Consider the following 17,542-nt stretch of genomic DNA (forward strand, 5'->3'; position numbering starts at 1 on the left):
ATGCATCATCTCTACTCTAGTCGGTTTCCAGCATTGACCTTCAACAGTAACAGGAGAGAGCAGGCCCACAGTGCTTAGCATTAGCACATCCTACGTTAACACTTAAAATTCTTTTTTTTTCTCTCAAAGAGTTGGACAAACGCAAAGCACATTATCCATTCCAAACATAGCATTTTACAGTTTAAGTTAGTAAAATCAATGTACTGCAGTCATCCCACCGCTACACTCTATTCAACTTCTACAAAGACATTTGGGTCTGCTGTGGTTGTTGTTGTTGACGTGTTTACCTTTTGGCTTTTCCGTTTTATGCCACTCATGAAACGTCCTCCTGAGTCCTGACTTAATCATCATCATCTCTGATACTTTTACTGACTGACTGTGAAGATCGGCCTGCAGTAAAAGTAACATTTTTATGACACAACAAGAGTAGAAATAAAAATATTACTGACTTGAGTCATTCTTTATTGTGTACAGAAAGATAGATTACTAGTAAACTTTGACATCACTTTGTGCACAACAAACAAACAACGCAAACACAAAGACCAATAGCTTAGAGTCAGGTGTCCAATGCATGCCATTAATTGTCATCATTACCTCTTCCTTCTCATCTTAAGCTAACGGGCCGTCTATTTCGCCATCATCATGATGGACGGTGCTGTTGTGTCACTCATACTCATTGCGCAGATTGAGTGAGTCCCCTTCCTGTATTGAATTAAAAGCAATGGGTCACCAAGCTGCAGGAGAAGTACCAATTTCCTATTTGCAAGAAGGGGGAAATTAGTGTGTTCTGTAGAAAGTTGATTAGTGGCAGTGCACAATTACATAAATTCATGCACAACAAACACAACAAAATCTAAATCATTCAATCTGCGACTCTGCGTCCAATGCATGGCATCAATCATTACCTGTTCCATCTTATTTTCAGTTAATGGCCAGTCTCTCTCGGCTCTGAAAGGAGGATAGCTATAGTAGTCATCTGATTCATGGTCCACTTCTTTTGGAAGGACTAGGAAAGTTTGAATTTGTTGTTACCATCATCCAATCATCATTCATGAGGGAAATGGAATTGAGCAGGAGATTCAGTATGATGGAGTGGAGAAGCTGGATTCGGAGGACAGTACTGTCAAATAGCAGACACCTGAAACTTGTATATTAAATTAGAAGAGTAGAAGACGGTGGTAATGGATTTATTGTGATTCACAAGTTTATAACCGGAACGACAGACACATAAACAAAGGGGGAAAAAAGGGAGGAAGACAGTAAGTGCGAGCCTAATTGTCAGGGAAGTATAGCTCGTCCTCAAACTCTGGGGGTTCAGCCAGTAGTAGGAAATCAACTGACACAATACTTCCGTCACCTGAGCCGCTGTCCTCATCTTCCTCCGTTGATTCATGTATTGTGTAATTCGGTGGTATGAAGTGCTGATTCATTTTGATCATTGTTAACCTCTCCACGTTTTTTGGAGATAGACTGGTCCTTCTCAATGTTGCAATGGAACCAGCAGCACTGAAAACATGTTCGGAAGAGACACTTGCGACAGGGCAAGCCAGATAGCTTATCGCCAGCCTGCTGAGCTGTGGCCATTCAGACCTTTTCCTATACCAATACTGCAATGGGTTTTGATCAACGTACACCTCTGATAGGCCTGGACCATCTGCTCAATGTTCAGGGTTGCTGCTGGTAAGCTTTTGTGCTGTTTTTTCTGTGCATCAGCACTGTGCTTACAATAGCCCATCTGTACATACCAATCCTGTAATGATAATGATTGTACTCGGCCTAATGATCCAGTTATTGTTTCTGTAGTCGATAGTGATGGTGAGTGTTGTGATTGTGAGCCAACCGCACTGCCCTCAGCCGACGAAGTTGCACTTGATTCTGCATGGCCTGCTTCAGTATCAGTACTTGTTGTGGGTTGATCTTGCGGGCTTTTAATTAGCAGCCATTTGTTTTCCAACTTACTGGCTGCTTCAGCTATACAACTTTTGTAGCGGGCAACATCATTGACGGAAAAAGCAAGGAATGTCTTCAGTAGTCCCAATTTTGCACGTGGATCCAGAATTGTGGCACAAATGTAATGTTCTTGTGACAAAATTTTATTTTGTAACCTTACATTTTCAGTTAAGCGCCGGGATAAGCTCTCCACCAAGTCATGGGCTTGCCTTCTGTCCTCTACACCTTTGTATGATTCAGACACATTATTCAGCTCATACTCTAGCATTTGCAATAATGGGATAGCTTGGCCCATTGTACAGTCCTCCTTGCTGACTTCACGTGTGAAGACCTCAAAAGGAGAAAGCATCTCAGTCAGGCATTTAATTAGGCTCCATTGCTCCATGTCAAGGCTCATGCCTTTAACAGTAGCACTAGCATCCCCTCTTCTTTTCCAGACATATTCATGGAGTGACATGTGCTGTTCGTACAGACGATCAAGCATGCAATACGTTGAGTTCCAACGTGTTGCTACCTCCTGGATGAGTGCCTTGACTGGCATCCTAAATTCACGTTGGATGATCCTCAGCTGCTTCTGAGCTTTAAAAGAATCGCTGAAATGAGTGCATATTCTTCGGCAGATGGCCAGTAAATTGCTGACTATGGGTTCTTTTTTCAGAAAGTCTTGAACTATAATTTTTATGCAGTGCGCCAAACACGGAACCCTGAAATAGGAACCAAGTTCCATGGCCTTAAGTACATTACTGCCATTGTCTGTGGCAACAAAACCAATACGAAGCCCTCTGGGCCGCAGCCATTCCAAAACCTTGGTGTGAAACTCGTGTAAAATGTTTTCATCCGTATGAGATTTCTCCATGGAGAACATGGCTACAGTTGCATGTTTCCGAGTACCTTCAAAAATTGCAGCTGTGTCATCAACAACACCTCGTGCAGATAGTTTATCTTTAACCCCCAAAAAAGAGATCCAGTGTGCAGTGATGCACATGTAATCTGTGGCTTGGCAACTGCTCCACATGTCTGTTGTCAGGTGGATATTGTGCACAGCACTCTTCTGCAAAGCTTGTCCAACCAATTCCAGCACATCATGATGTAGTGCCGGAACAGCAATTCTTGCGAAATAGGACCGGCTAGGAACTTTCCATTTCGGGCAGATGGCAGACACAAATTCAAGGAAACCCACCCCTTCCACAAATAAAAAAGGAAGAAGGTCAGCGCTAACATTTTAGCCAGCTTCGCATTGAACAATCGTGCCGTTGGGGGGTTGCGTTGGAACTGCCCCTCCAACCTAAACATGCTCTCAATGGTAGGCTGGCTTACTTTCCTTAGTGGTGCTGTTTTCATTAACCCACTACGGCTCAACGACACAGATTGTCTCATTGAGGTACTCGCCGGTCGCCTTGGTGTCTCACCCAGACTCTGAGTATGGCTCTTACTGCGGTGCCACTCTGATGTTACTGAGGAGGATGTGTGCGTTACCACCACTGCACTACTGGGGACAGGGCTAGAAATGCCTCCCTCTTCTTCACCTGCCACCGCAATAATATCGCTCTCTGATTCATCCTGACCAACTTCAATGGGTTGACTTTTTCTACTTTCTTTTAACTTAGGTAGGTGATCCTCCCACACGATAGTGTGGTGTATTCTGAGATGACTTGCTTGTCCTCCGGTACCATAATTTGTACCAAGCTTCCCACACTGAACACCTTGCTGACAAATTGAGCATATAGCAACGTTCTCCTCCTTGGCGCTAACAGAAAAGAAGTCCCAAATTGGGGAGGAGAACTTTCTGGCACTGCTGGATGTGCCACTTTCAACACCAGATGAACTTGAGGGGGTGTTTGAAAATGTGTGACCCTGTGCACCTTCACTGTGACTTTTACTACCACTACCTACTGAGATGGTTGAGCTGGATGTAGGTCCCTGCCGGGCCTTGGAAAATATGGCAGCTGGAGGTAGTGGTGGTGTAACCTGTGTTGGTGAGATCCGTGCTACATCCCGCTCAGTAGCAGCCTTTCTGGATAGGGTGAGAATGTTGGTCTCCAATCCCTTTGGGGCGGGAGTAATGTGCGTGATGACTGGCTCGTCTTCATCAACATCATCACCCCCCTCTTCTACATCTACCTCCATGACTCTAAGTTTTTCTGGGACCTTCCTTTTCAGAAGCATTGTCTTGTGGCGTATATCACTCTCATACCGAGCTGGTGGGACCCAAGTGTCATCACAATCATCAGAAGCGGGGCTTGAAGAAGAAGATGATGGACTAAGCCTCCTTTTCCTTGCTGGTGGTCTGGAAGACAATAGATCTTCTGAAACAGTGGCTTGACTTTGCTCCACTTTGTCTGCAGGAAGCTTGATTTCCTGAAATGCCCCTACGTCAGGAGCAACAACTACTATGGTGGGCTGTTGCGGCGGCTGCTGCTGTTCTTGTTGCGGCGGCTGCTGCTGTTCTTGATGCGGCGGCTGCACACTGATCTGCTGAGTTTGCGCCTGCGTTGAACTTGATTGTGAACTACTTTGCGGTAATGACATTTCTTCAACAACGCTGCTCGTTAATAGACCGGCTACCTTTGCGACACTAAAGCCCTTGGGCCTAGGTTGGTGGGGTTGGATCGCTGTGCTGCTCCCAGCTTGGTTCCCGGACAACGCTTTGGTGCCAAAAAAAACATTGGCCGGCACACCACCAGTCGTGGTTAATGGCACTTCCTTTTTCTGTTCCTTCTTCTCACCAGCAACTTTCTTGGTACTGGACCTGGTACCTTTCTTTGGGGCCATCTTCTTCAGATGTCAGGCAGGATGCAGATGCACAACAAGTTCTGGTCACACGTGGACGTGATGCGCAGCAGGACTTCTGTCTGGCTGGCAGTACAACGGGTAGCCGGGTGATGCTGATGACATCTCCTACTCTGTCTTTTGTGCACCTAAAAGCAAATAAGACAGGAGAAGAACATCAGTGAAATGTTGCATTTGTTGTTGTGGTTCAGTTACTTAGTACTGTACTAGTGCAAACAAAAGATAGTCTAGCCATTTATGACTTTTTTTAACTAGAGCTATGTTATACTACTGTGTACAGCCACACACTACACTCTCAGGAAGGATAGGAAAGTTAATAATAACCACCAAAATAAAAATGTAATGAAAGTGGGGTGGACCATTAAATTATTTGAGCATCTCAGCATCCATGGAGCTGCTGCTGGCAAAGGGGGTGGATGGATGGAAGCAGTAAGCCAAATAGCCAATAGGAAAACCATGCAGGCCTATGGCAAAAGCAGGACACTAATACCTCACAGTCCAAACACCAAAAAAGGCCACCACTCACATGGACACTCACAAATCACAAACAAGCCGGGGACCTGGGAAGCACCAGGAGCTGGCAAAAGGCCTATAAAAGCCAGGTAAAGAATGCATGCTAAAGCACACTGCTCTGCCTTTTTAATGCAACAAAATGTAAATACGAACATTCACAGGCCCCAAAAAGCTCTGCAGGGTGCATGCATTGCACACCAACACACCAGTGACCAGACACATACAAAAAAGCATGTCTTTAAGACAACCAACATCAGAAAGGCCACCCCCAAAAAGCACACTTCCCCAACTCAATCCAATGCCATCCATGCCCTAAATGATGTCTAAATTCAACAGATCACACAGAAAACACTTGATCAATAAAGCTGTGGCTACCTGCTCTGATCCTAGTGGATGAAAAAGCAGGCCTGTTGGCAGACAAGGCCAGGCAAGCTTGCAGGCCTAGGCTTCAAAATGGCCACCAGCCACATGGCCAGGCCCAACAACATCACAAAGGCCAGCCCCAAAAAACACACTTCCCCAACTCAATCCAATGCCATCCATGCCCTGAATGATGTCTAAATTCAACAGATCACACAGAAAACACTTGAATAATAAAGCTGTGGCTACCTGCTCTGATCCTAGTGGATGAAAAAGCAGGCCTGTTGGCAGACAAGGCCAGGCAAGCTTGCAGGCCTAGGCTTCAAAATGGCCACCAGCCACATGGCCAGGCCCAACAACATCACAAAGGCCACCCCCAAAAAGCACACTTCCCCAACTCAATCCAATGCCATCCATGCCCTAAATGATGTCTAAATTCAACAGATCACACAGAAAACACTTGATCAATAAAGCTGTGGCTACCTGCTCTGATCCTAGTGGATGAAAAGCAGGCCTGTTGGCAGACAAGGCCAGGCAAGCTTGCAGGCCTAGGCTTCAAAATGGCCACCAGCCACATGGCCAGGCCCAACAACCTCACAAAGGCCACCCCCAAAAAGCACACTTCCCCAACTCAATCCAATGCCATCCATGCCCTAAATGGTGTCTAAATTCAACAGATCACACAGAAAACACTTGATCAATAAAGCTGTGGCTACCTGCTCTGATCCTAGTGGATGAAAAAGCAGGCCTGTTGGCAGACAAGGCCAGGCAAGCTTGCAGGCCTAGGCTTCAAAATGGCCACCAGCCACATGGCCAGGCCCAAAAACATCACAAAGGCCACCCCCAAAAAACATACTTCCCCAACTCAATCCAATGCCATCCATGCCCTAAATGATGTCTAAATTCAACAGATCACACAAAAAACACTTGATTAATAAAGCTGTGGCTACCTGCTCTGATGCTAGTGGATGAAAAAGCTGGCCTGTTGGCAGACAAGGCCAGGCAAGCTTGCAGGCCTAGGCTTCAAAATGGCCACCAGCCACATGGCCAGGCCCAACAACCTCACAAAGGCCACCCCCAAAAAGCACACTTCCCCAACTCAATCCAATGCCATCCATGCCCTAAATGATGTCTAAATTCAAAAGATCACACAGAAAACACTTGATCAATAAAGCTGTGGCTACCTGCTCTGATCCTAGTGGATGAAAAAGCAGGCCTGTTGGCAGACAAGGCCAGGCAAGCTTGCAGGCCTAGGCTTCAAAATGGCCACCAGCCACATGGCCAGGCCCAACAACATCACAAAGGCCAGCCCCAAAAAACACACTTCCCCAACTCAATCCAATGCCATCCATGCCCTAAATGATGTCTAAATTCAACAGATCACACAGAAAACACTTGATTAATAAAGCTGTGGCTACCTGCTCTGATCCTAGTGGATGAAAAAGCAGGCCTGTTGGCAGACAAGGCCAGGCAAGCTTGCAGGCCTAGGCTTCAAAATGGCCACCAGCCACATGGCCAGGCCCAACAACATCAAAAAGGCCACCCCCAAAAAACACACTTCCCCAACTCAATCCAATGCCATCCATGCCCTAAATGATGTCTAAATTCAACAGATCACACAGAAAACACTTGATTAATAAAGCTGTGGCTACCTGCTCTGATCCTAGTGGATGAAAAAGCAGGCCTGTTGGCAGACAAGGCCAGGCAAGCTTGCAGGCCTAGGCTTCAAAATGGGCACCAGCCACATGGCCAGGACCAACAACATCACAAAGGCCAGCCCCAAAAAACACACTTCCCCAACTCAATCCAATGCCATCCATGCCCTAAATGATGTCTAAATTCAACAGATCACACAGAAAACACTTGATTAATAAAGCTGTGGCTACCTGCTCTGATCCTAGTGGATGAAAAAGCAGGCCTGTTGGCAGACAAGGCCAGGCAAGCTTGCAGGCCTAGGCTTCAAAATGGCCACCAGCCACATGGCCAGGCCCAACAACCTCACAAAGGCCACCCCCAAAAAGCACACTTCCCCAACTCAATCCAATGCCATCCATGCCCTAAATGATGTCTAAATTCAACAGATCACACAGAAAACACTTGATCAATAAAGCTGTGGCTACCTGCTCTGATCCTAGTGGATGAAAAACCAGGCCTGTTGGCAGACAAGGCCAGGCAAGCTTGCAGGCGTAGGCTTCAAAATGGCCACCAGCCCCATGGCCAGGCCCAACAACATCACAAAGGCCACCCCCAAAAAACACACTTCCCCAACTCAATCCAATGCCATCCATGCCCTAAATGATGTCTAAATTCAACAGATCACACAGAAAACACTTGATTAATAAAGCTGTGGCTACCTGCTCTGATCCTAGTGGATGAAAAAGCAGGCCTGTTGGCAGGCAAGGCCAGGCAAGCTTGCAGGCCTAGGCTTCAAAATGGCCACCAGCCACATGGCCAGGCCCAACAACCTCACAAAGGCCACCCCCAAAAAGCACACTTCCCCAACTCAATCCAATGCCATCCATGCCCTAAATGGTGTCTAAATTCAACAGATCACACAGAAAACACTTGATCAATAAAGCTGTGGCTACCTGCTCTGATCCTAGTGGATGAAAAAGCAGGCCTGTTGGCAGACAAGGCCAGGCAAGCTTGCAGGCCTAGGCTTCAAAATGGCCACCAGCCACATGGCCAGGCCCAACAACCTCACAAAGGCCACCCCCAAAAAGCACACTTCCCCAACTCAATCCAATGCCATCCATGCCCTAAATGATGTCTAAATTCAATAGATCACACAGGAAACACTTGATCAATAAAGCTGTGGCTACCTGCTCTGATCCTAGTGGATGAAAAAGCAGGCCTGTTGGAAGACAAGGTCAGGCAAGCTTGCAGGCCTAGGCTTGAAAATGGCTACCAGCCACATGGCCAGGCCCAACAACCTCACAAAGGCCACCCCCAAAAAGCACACTTCCCCAACTCAATCCAATGCCATCCATGCCCTAAATGATGTCTAAATTCAACAGATCACACAGAAAACACTTGATCAATAAAGCTTTGGCTACCTGCTCTGATCCTAGTGGATGAAAAAGCAGGCCTGTTGGCAGACAAGGCCAGGCATGCTTGCAGGCCTAGGCTTCAAAATGGCCACCAGCCACATGGCCAGGCCCAACAACCTCACAAAGGCCACCCTCAAAAAGCACACTTCCCCAACTCAATCCAATGCCATCCATGCCCTAAATGATGTCTAAATTCAACAGATCACACAGAAAACACTTGATCAATAAAGCTGTGGCTACCTGCTCTGATCCTAGTGGATGAAAAAGCAGGCCTGTTGGCAGACAAGGCCAGGCAAGCTTGCAGGCCTAGGCTTCAAAATGGCCACCAGCCACATGGCCAGGCCCAACAACATCACAAAGGCCAGCCCCAAAAAACACACTTCCCCAACTCAATCCAATGCCATCCATGCCCTAAATGATGTCTAAATTCAACAGATCACACAGAAAACACTTGATCAATAAAGCTGTGGCTACCTGCTCTGATCCTAGTGGATGAAAAAGCAGGCCTGTTGGCAGACAAGGCCAGGCAAGCTTGCAGGCCTAGGCTTCAAAATGGCCACCAGCCACATGGCCAGGCCCAACAACCTCACAAAGGCCACCCCCAAAAAGCACACTTCCCCAACTCAATCCAATGCCATCCATGCCCTAAATGATGTCTAAATTCAACAGATCACACAGAAAACACTTGATCAATAAAGCTGTGGCTACCTGCTCTGATCCTAGTGGATGAAAAAGCAGGCCTGTTGGCAGACAAGGCCAGGCTAGCTTGCAGGCCTAGGCTTCAAAATGGCCACCAGCCACATGGCCAGGCCCAACAACATCACAAAGGCCAGCCCCAAAAAACACACTTCCCCAACTCAATACAATGCCATCCATGCCCTAAATGATGTCTAAATTCAACAGATCACACAGAAAACACTTGATTAATAAAGCTGTGGCTACCTGCTCTGATCCTAGTGGATGAAAAAGCAGTCCTGTTGGCAGACAAGGCCAGGCAAGCTTGCAGGCCTAGGCTTCAAAATGGCCACCAGCCACATGGCCAGGCCCAACAACCTCACAAAGGCCACCCCCAAAAAGCACACTTCCCCAACTCAATCCAATGCCATCCATGCCCTAAATGATATCTAAATTCAATAGATCACACAGAAAACACTTGATCAATAAAGCTGTGGCTACCTGCTCTGATCCTAGTGGATGAAAAAGCAGGCCTGTTGGAAGACAAGGCCAGGCAAGCTTGCAGGCCTAGGCTTCAAAATGGCTACTAGCCACATGGCCAGGCCCAACAACCTCACAAAGGCCACCCCCAAAAAGCACACTTCCCCAACTCAATCCAATGCCATCCATGCCCTAAATGATGTCTAAATTCAACAGATCACACAGAAAACACTTGATCAATAAAGCTTTGGCTACCTGCTCTGATCCTAGCGGATGAAAAAGCAGGCCTGTTGGCAGACAAGGCCAGGCATGCTTGCAGGCCTAGGCTTCAAAATGGCCACCAGCCACATGGCCAGGCCCAACAACCTCAAAAAGGCCACCCTCAAAAAGCACACTTCCCCAACTCAATCCAATGCCGCCATACCTATAAATTCAGCGCGCCGCTGCCAGGTGTCGCATTCATGATTGGCTCCTGAGGCGGAAAGCCGGGAGCAGGGGCTATTTACTTTTAAAATTTTACTGTGATTGAATACTGTGTTTTTAACTGGCATCTTTACTTACTTGCATTTCTCGGCTTGCCACAAACAGCGCTACTCGCTGCTACGATCCCCTTACTTCTCCCGCCATTCCCGAGGGCGAGGCGAGACACGCCCCCTCGGCTGGCCACACCCCTCCAACCTCTTGACCCACCGGCATAAAGCATGTGTCTTGCCAGGAAGCGCAGCGGACGAGCGCAGCGGGCGCGACTTTTGCGCGCCGAAGGCGCGCCTAAGGCAAGCCCGTCTGCGCCCGTCCGCGGCCGGACGGGGCTAGGGGCACGACTCTATGCCAAAACTACATCTTACTCTACCAAGGATCTTATTGCCCTCCAAGGCCATTGGCCACTCCCGGATCCCATCCGCAGTCTGATCTCCTCACTAGGCCTTGCTCCTTCTTCCCCCATTGCACCCTATCCCCTGCAGCTCGCCCCCCCCGTCACCTTGCCCCCCCCCTTGACCCCCCCCCCTCTCCGGCATTGTCTATCTTCCTACTCAATACCAGGTCAGCGGTCAAGCACCACCACGAGCTGTTTGTCTTACTCGACTCAGAGAAACCTGACATACTGCTCCTGACCGAAACCTGGTACTGTGATTCTTCCCTCCCTGTTCTCCTGGCCACCCTACCCCCCTCCTATATGGCCCTGCGGGCCGACCGGCCGACAGGCAAGGCTGGCGGTGGGGTCGCCCTAATCGCTCGGTCGGAGTTGAACTTTCAACCACTCCCTTTTCCCCCTATTCCCCCTGCTGACTTCCTGGCAGTCCGCTCTCTTTCATTTTCCCCCCCCATAACTTGCCTCCTTATGTACCGCCCTCCTCAGCCCTCGCCCTTATTCTTGCCGGCATTTCAAGACCTGTTGGCTAACCTGGTGGTCAACTACGCCTCGGTCTTGGTGCTAGGGGACTTCAATTACTGGCCCTCAGACCCACACGAGTGCTCAGCCTCCAAAGAATTTACAGATTACCTTTCATCCCTCAACTTCGTGTCACACATATCCGTCCCCACTCATTCCCATGGGCACACACTGGACCAGGTCTGGTCCCTTAACCTCCCTGTGGCCTCGGCTGCTGTCTCGCCGTGCCCATGGTCCGACCATACCCTCATCTCCCTCTCCATTCTCCGAAACCTGATGTCCAAAACCCCGCACACCAAAAACACCTGGGCGCGGAATTGGAATAGACTGGATTATCCCTCCTTGACCTCCTCACTCTGCAACTCCACTCCCATTCTCGCGGGCTTATCATCTGCCTCTCAAGCCAAGGCCATTAACACCTGGCTGGCTGGAGGCTGCGACTCAGTGGCTCCCTTACGCCGTATTTCCATCCGTCGACCTAAGGATTCCAATAGATGGTTCAATGACCACCTAAAAGATCTCAAACTGAGCGCCCGACGGGCGGAGAGGCAATGGAGGAAAAATTACAGCCCCTTATCAAAAACCCACTTCTTATCAGCACTGGCTAAATACAAAACAGCAATCCTGGCCGCAAAAACCTCCTACTTTTCTTCAAAAATAACTTCTGCAAAAAACAAACCCAGGGAAATCTTCGGCATAGTGAATGACCTGGCATTCTCAGACCGAACCTCGTCCCAAATTCCTCCTTCCCAGCCTCTCTGCGACCAACTTAATACCTACTTCTTAGAGAAAATTGCTACCATCAAGACCAACATCCCACCACCCTCGTCTGCCTTCGTCGATCCCTCCCCCCCTTTCGTCCTATGCCCTTTTACCTCCATCCCCCCTCTCACTCAGGACTCTTTTTTAGAGATACTTCCCAAAGTGAAGTCGGGGTCTCCTGCGGACGTCTGCCCGGCACGAGTCCTGCAGCAAATTTACTTCGGCTGCCCTGACCCCCCCATCGCCTTCCTCAACAGTTCTCTGGCACAGGGCGTAGTGCCCTCTGTGCTAAAGGCAGCTACAATAGTGCCCATCCTGAAAAAACCTGGCGCGGATCCTTCCATCTCGGCCAATTACCGCCCCATCTCCCTGCTACCCTTTCTGGCCAAGGTGATGGAACGCCACGTCACCGCAGCACTTAGCGCCCATGTTGAGGCAAATGGAGGACTGGCATCCCGCCAAGCCGGGTTCCGCCCCAGGCATTCGACCGAATCAGTCGTGGTCGCAGTCTTAGACAAACTCAGAAGGGGCATGGATGAGAACAAACACCAGGCACTGGTCCTCCTTGATCTCTCCGCCGCCTTTGACACGGTGGACCATACCATCTTACTTACCCGTGTCAAGGCGGCTGGTATCGGGGGATCAGCTCTGGTCTGGCTCTCCTCCTTTCTGAGGGACCGCACTCAGGCGGTTCGGCTAGGCGACTTCACGGCCACCCCTCTCCCTGTCACCTGCGGTGTTCCCCAGGGTTCCTCTCTTTCCCCTTTGCTTTTCAATCTCTATATCTTTCCTCTCATTTTCGCACTCCAACAGCTGGAGGTCACCGTTTATAATTACGCGGACGACCTCCAGCTCATCTTTGATTTATCTCCCTCTCCTCTCTCTGTCTCTAACTTCCAGTCAACTATGACATTCATCAGGGACTGGATGAACCACAACCACCTTAAACTGAACCCGGATAAAACCGAGCTGGTTCTCACTGGTGGTTCATCCAGCCCCTGGAACTCTTTCTTTTGGCCCCCCTCTCTTGGCCCCGCACCTACCCCTTCCACCACGGTCAAAACACTCGGTGTCAAAATAAACAACCAGCTCACTCTCCATTCACAAATTAGTTCTGTGGTATCCTCTTGTTTCCTCACTCTCCGCACTATCCGCACTGTTTCCCGTTTTTTTTCCCCCCAGGCACTTAAGATCATCATGGCCGCACTAGTGATATCGCGACTGGACTACGCAAACGCTCTCTACCACGGTATCCCCGCGTACAGCTTGCGTAGACTCCAGATTATCCAGAACCAGGCAGCTCGGCTGGTGTATGGCCTTCCTCGTTATCACCATTCCACCCCCCTTCTCAGGGAGCTTCACTGGCTCCCTGTAAAAGAACGCTCCCTTTTTAAGATCGGCTGCATGGCCTTCCAGGCCCGTCAGGGCACTGCCCCCGCTTTTATCTCTTCATTAATCAATCCGTATGTACCTGCAAGAGTACTTCGGTCTTCCTCTAAGTCCCTTCTTCAGACCCCTCGTTTCACACGCAAAAAGTGGGGCGGGGCCAGCTTTTCCACCCTGGCTCCAACTTTCTGGAACTCACTCCCTGACCATCTCCGCTCTGCCACTCAGTACCTCCCCTTTCGTAGAGATCTGAAAACGTTCCTCTTCAGCCAGGCCTTCCCCTCTTAAACTCTTTTAATATCTCCTCTTATCCTTTCTTCTGGTCTCTCTCCCTCAGTTGCCAATCCCCCTAGCGCCAAGAAACCGCAAGGTGTACGCTGCGCTTTAGAAATATTTTTTAAATTAAATTAAATTAAATCCATGCCCTAAATGATGTCTAAATTCAACAGATCACACAGAAAACACTTGATCAATAAAGCTGTGGCTACCTGCTCTGATCCTAGTGGATGAAAAAGCAGGCCTTTTGGCAGACAAGGCCAGGCAAGCTTGCAGGCCTAGGCTTCAAAATGGCCACCAGCCACATGGCCAGGCCCAACAACATCACAAAGGCCACCCCCAAAAAACACACTTCCCCAACTCAATCCAATGCCATCCATGCCCTAAATGATGTCTAAATTCAACAGATCACACAGAAAACACTTGATTAATAAAGCTGTGGCTACCTGCTCTGATCCTAGTGGATGAAAAAGCAGGCCTGTTGGCAGACAAGGCCAGGCAAGCTTGCAGGCCTAGGCTTCAAAATGGCCACCAGCCACATGGCCAGGCCCAACAACATCACAAAGGCCACCCCCAAAAAACACACTTCCCCAACTCAATCCAATGCCATCCATGCCCTAAATGATGTCTAAATTCAACAGATCACACAGAAAACACTTGATTAATAAAGCTGTGGCTACCTGCTCTGATCCTAGTGGATGAAAAAGCAGGCCTGTTGGCAGACAAGGCCAGGCAAGCTTGCAGGCCTAGGCTTCAAAATGGCCACCAGCCACATGGCCAGGCCCAACAACCTCACAAAGGCCACCCCCAAAAAGCACACTTCCCCAACTCAATCCAATGCCATCCATGCCCTAAATGATGTCTAAATTCAACAGATCACACAGAAAACACTTGATCAATAAAGCTTTGGCTACCTGCTCTGATCCTAGTGGATGAAAAAGCAGGCCTGTTGGCAGACAAGGCCAGGCATGCTTGCAGGCCTAGGCTTCAAAATGGCCACCAGCCACATGGCCAGGCCCAACAACCTCACAAAAGCCACCCCCAAAAAACACACTTCCCCAACTCAATCCAATGCCATCCATGCCCTAAATGATGTCTAAATTCAACAGATCACACAGAAAACACTTGATCAATAAAGCTGTGGCTACCTGCTCTGATCCTAGTGGATGAAAAAGCAGGCCTGTTGGAAGATAAGGCCAGGCAAGCTTGCAGGCCTAGGCTTCAAAATGGCTACCAGCCACATGACCAGGCCCAACAACCTCACAAAGGCCACCCCCAAAAAGCACACTTCCCCAACTCAATCCAATGCCATCCATGCCCTAAATGATGTCTAAATTCAACAGATCACACAAAAAACACTTGATCAATAAAGCTGTGGCTACCTGCTCTGATCCTAGTGGATGAAAAAGCAGGCCTTTTGGCAGACAAGGCCAGGCAAGCTTGCAGGCCTATGCTTCAAAATGGCCACCAGCCACATGGCCAGGCCCAACAACATCACAAAGGCCACCCCCAAAAAACACACTTCCCCAACTCAATCCAATGCCATCCATGCCCTAAATGATGTCTAAATTCAACAGATCACACAGAAAACACTTGATTAATAAAGCTGTGGCTACCTGCTCTGATCCTAGTGGATGAAAAAGCAGGCCTGTTGGCAGACAAGGCCAGGCAAGCTTGCAGGCCTAGGCTTCAAAATGGCCACCAGCCACATGGCCAGGCCCAACAACATCACAAAGGCCACCCCCAAAAAACACACTTCCCCAACTCAATCCAATGCCATCCATGCCCTAAATGATGTCTAAATTCAACAGATCACACAGAAAACACTTGATTAATAAAGCTGTGGCTACCTGCTCTGATCCTAGTGGATGAAAAAGCAGGCCTGTTGGCAGACAAGGCCAGGCAAGCTTGCAGGCCTAGGCTTCAAAATGGCCACCAGCCACATGGCCAGGCCCAACAACCTCACAAAGGCCACCCCCAAAAAGCACACTTCCCCAACTCAATCCAATGCCATCCATGCCCTAAATGATGTCTAAATTCAATAGATCACACAGAAAACACTTGATCAATAAAGCTGTGGCTACCTGCTCTGATCCTAGTGGATGAAAAAGCAGGCCTGTTGGAAGACAAGGCCAGGCAAGCTTGCAGGCCTAGGCTTCAAAATGGCTACCAGCCACATGGCCAGGCCCAACAACCTCACAAAGGCCACCCCCAAAAAGCACACTTCCCCAACTCAATCCAATGCCATCCATGCCCTAAATGATGTCTAAATTCAACAGATCACACAGAAAACACTTGATCAATAAAGCTTTGGCTACCTGCTCTGATCCTAGTGGATGAAAAAGCAGGCCTGTTGGCAGACAAGGCCAGGCATGCTTGCAGGCCTAGGCTTCAAAATGGCCACCAGCCACATGGCCAGGCCCAACAACCTCACAAAGGCCACCCCCAAAAAACACACTTCCCCAACTCAATCCAATGCCATCCATGCCCTAAATGATGTCTAAATTCAACAGATCACACAGAAAACACTTGATCAATAAAGCTGTGGCTACCTGCTCTGATCCTAGTGGATGAAAAAGCAGGCCTGTTGGAAGATAAGGCCAGGCAAGCTTGCAGGCCTAGGCTTCAAAATGGCTACCAGCCACATGACCAGGCCCAACAACCTCACAAAGGCCACCCCCAAAAAGCACACTTCCCCAACTCAATCCAATGCCATCCATGCCCTAAATGATGTCTAAATTCAACAGATCACACAGAAAACACTTGATCAATAAAGCTGTGGCTACCTGTTCTGATCCTAGTGGATGAAAAAGCAGGCCTGTTGGCAGACAAGGCCAGGCATGCTTGCAGTCCTAGGCTTCAAAATGGCCACCGGCCATATGGCCAGGCCCAACAATCTCACAAAGGCCACCCCCAAAAAGCACACTTCCCCAACTCAATCCAATGCCATCCATGCCCTAAATGATGTCTAAATTCAACAGATCACACAGAAAACACTTGATCAATAAAGCTGTGGCTACCTGCTCTGATCCTAGTGGATGAAAAAGCAGGCCTGTTGGCAGACAAGGCCAGGCAAGCTTGCAGGCCTAGGCTTCAAAATGGCCACCAGCCACATGGCCAGGCCCAACAACATCACAAAGGCCACCCCCAAAAAACACACTTCCCCAACTCAATCCAATGCCATCCATGCCCTAAATGATGTCTAAATTCAACAGATCACACAGAAAACACTTGATTAATAAAGCTGTGGCTACCTGCTCTGATCCTAGTGGATGAAAAAAGCAGGCCTGTTGGCAGACAAGGCCAGGCAAGCTTGCAGGCCTAGGCTTCAAAATGGCCACCAGCCACATGGCCTGGCCCAACAACATCACAAAGGCCATCCCCAAAAAACACACTTCCCCAACTCAATCCAATGCCACCCATGCCCTAAATGATGTCTAAATTCAACAGACCACACAGAAAGCACAAGATTAGTAAAGCTGTGGCTACCTGCTCTGATCCTAGTGGATGAAAAAGCAGGCCTGTTGGCAGACAAGGCCAGGCAAGCTTGCAGGCCTAGGCTTCAAAATGGCCACCAGCCACATGGCCAGGCCCAACAACATCACAAAGGCCACCCCCAAAAAGCACACTTCCCCAACTCAATCCAATGCCATCAATGCCCTAAATGTGCTTGAAAATGAAATACATTAAAAAAAAAACAAAAGGAACAGTTGCTTCATCATGCACACACCCATGAGGCCATGGCCATGGCTAGCTCGGGCCTACTGCTACTACCCACAATTAAAAAAAAAAAAAAAAAGGAATGATGATAATTAATTATCGAAAATAAATTGTAGTTACAACAACTGCAATGCCCACAATCAAACAGACACAACAACCACTTACTTGTAAAATATCCTATTCCAAAAAT

The sequence above is a fragment of the Triturus cristatus genome, chromosome 2_2, assembly GCF_964204655.1.
Source record: "Triturus cristatus chromosome 2_2, aTriCri1.1, whole genome shotgun sequence".
Taxonomy (NCBI): Eukaryota; Metazoa; Chordata; class Amphibia; order Caudata; family Salamandridae; genus Triturus; species Triturus cristatus.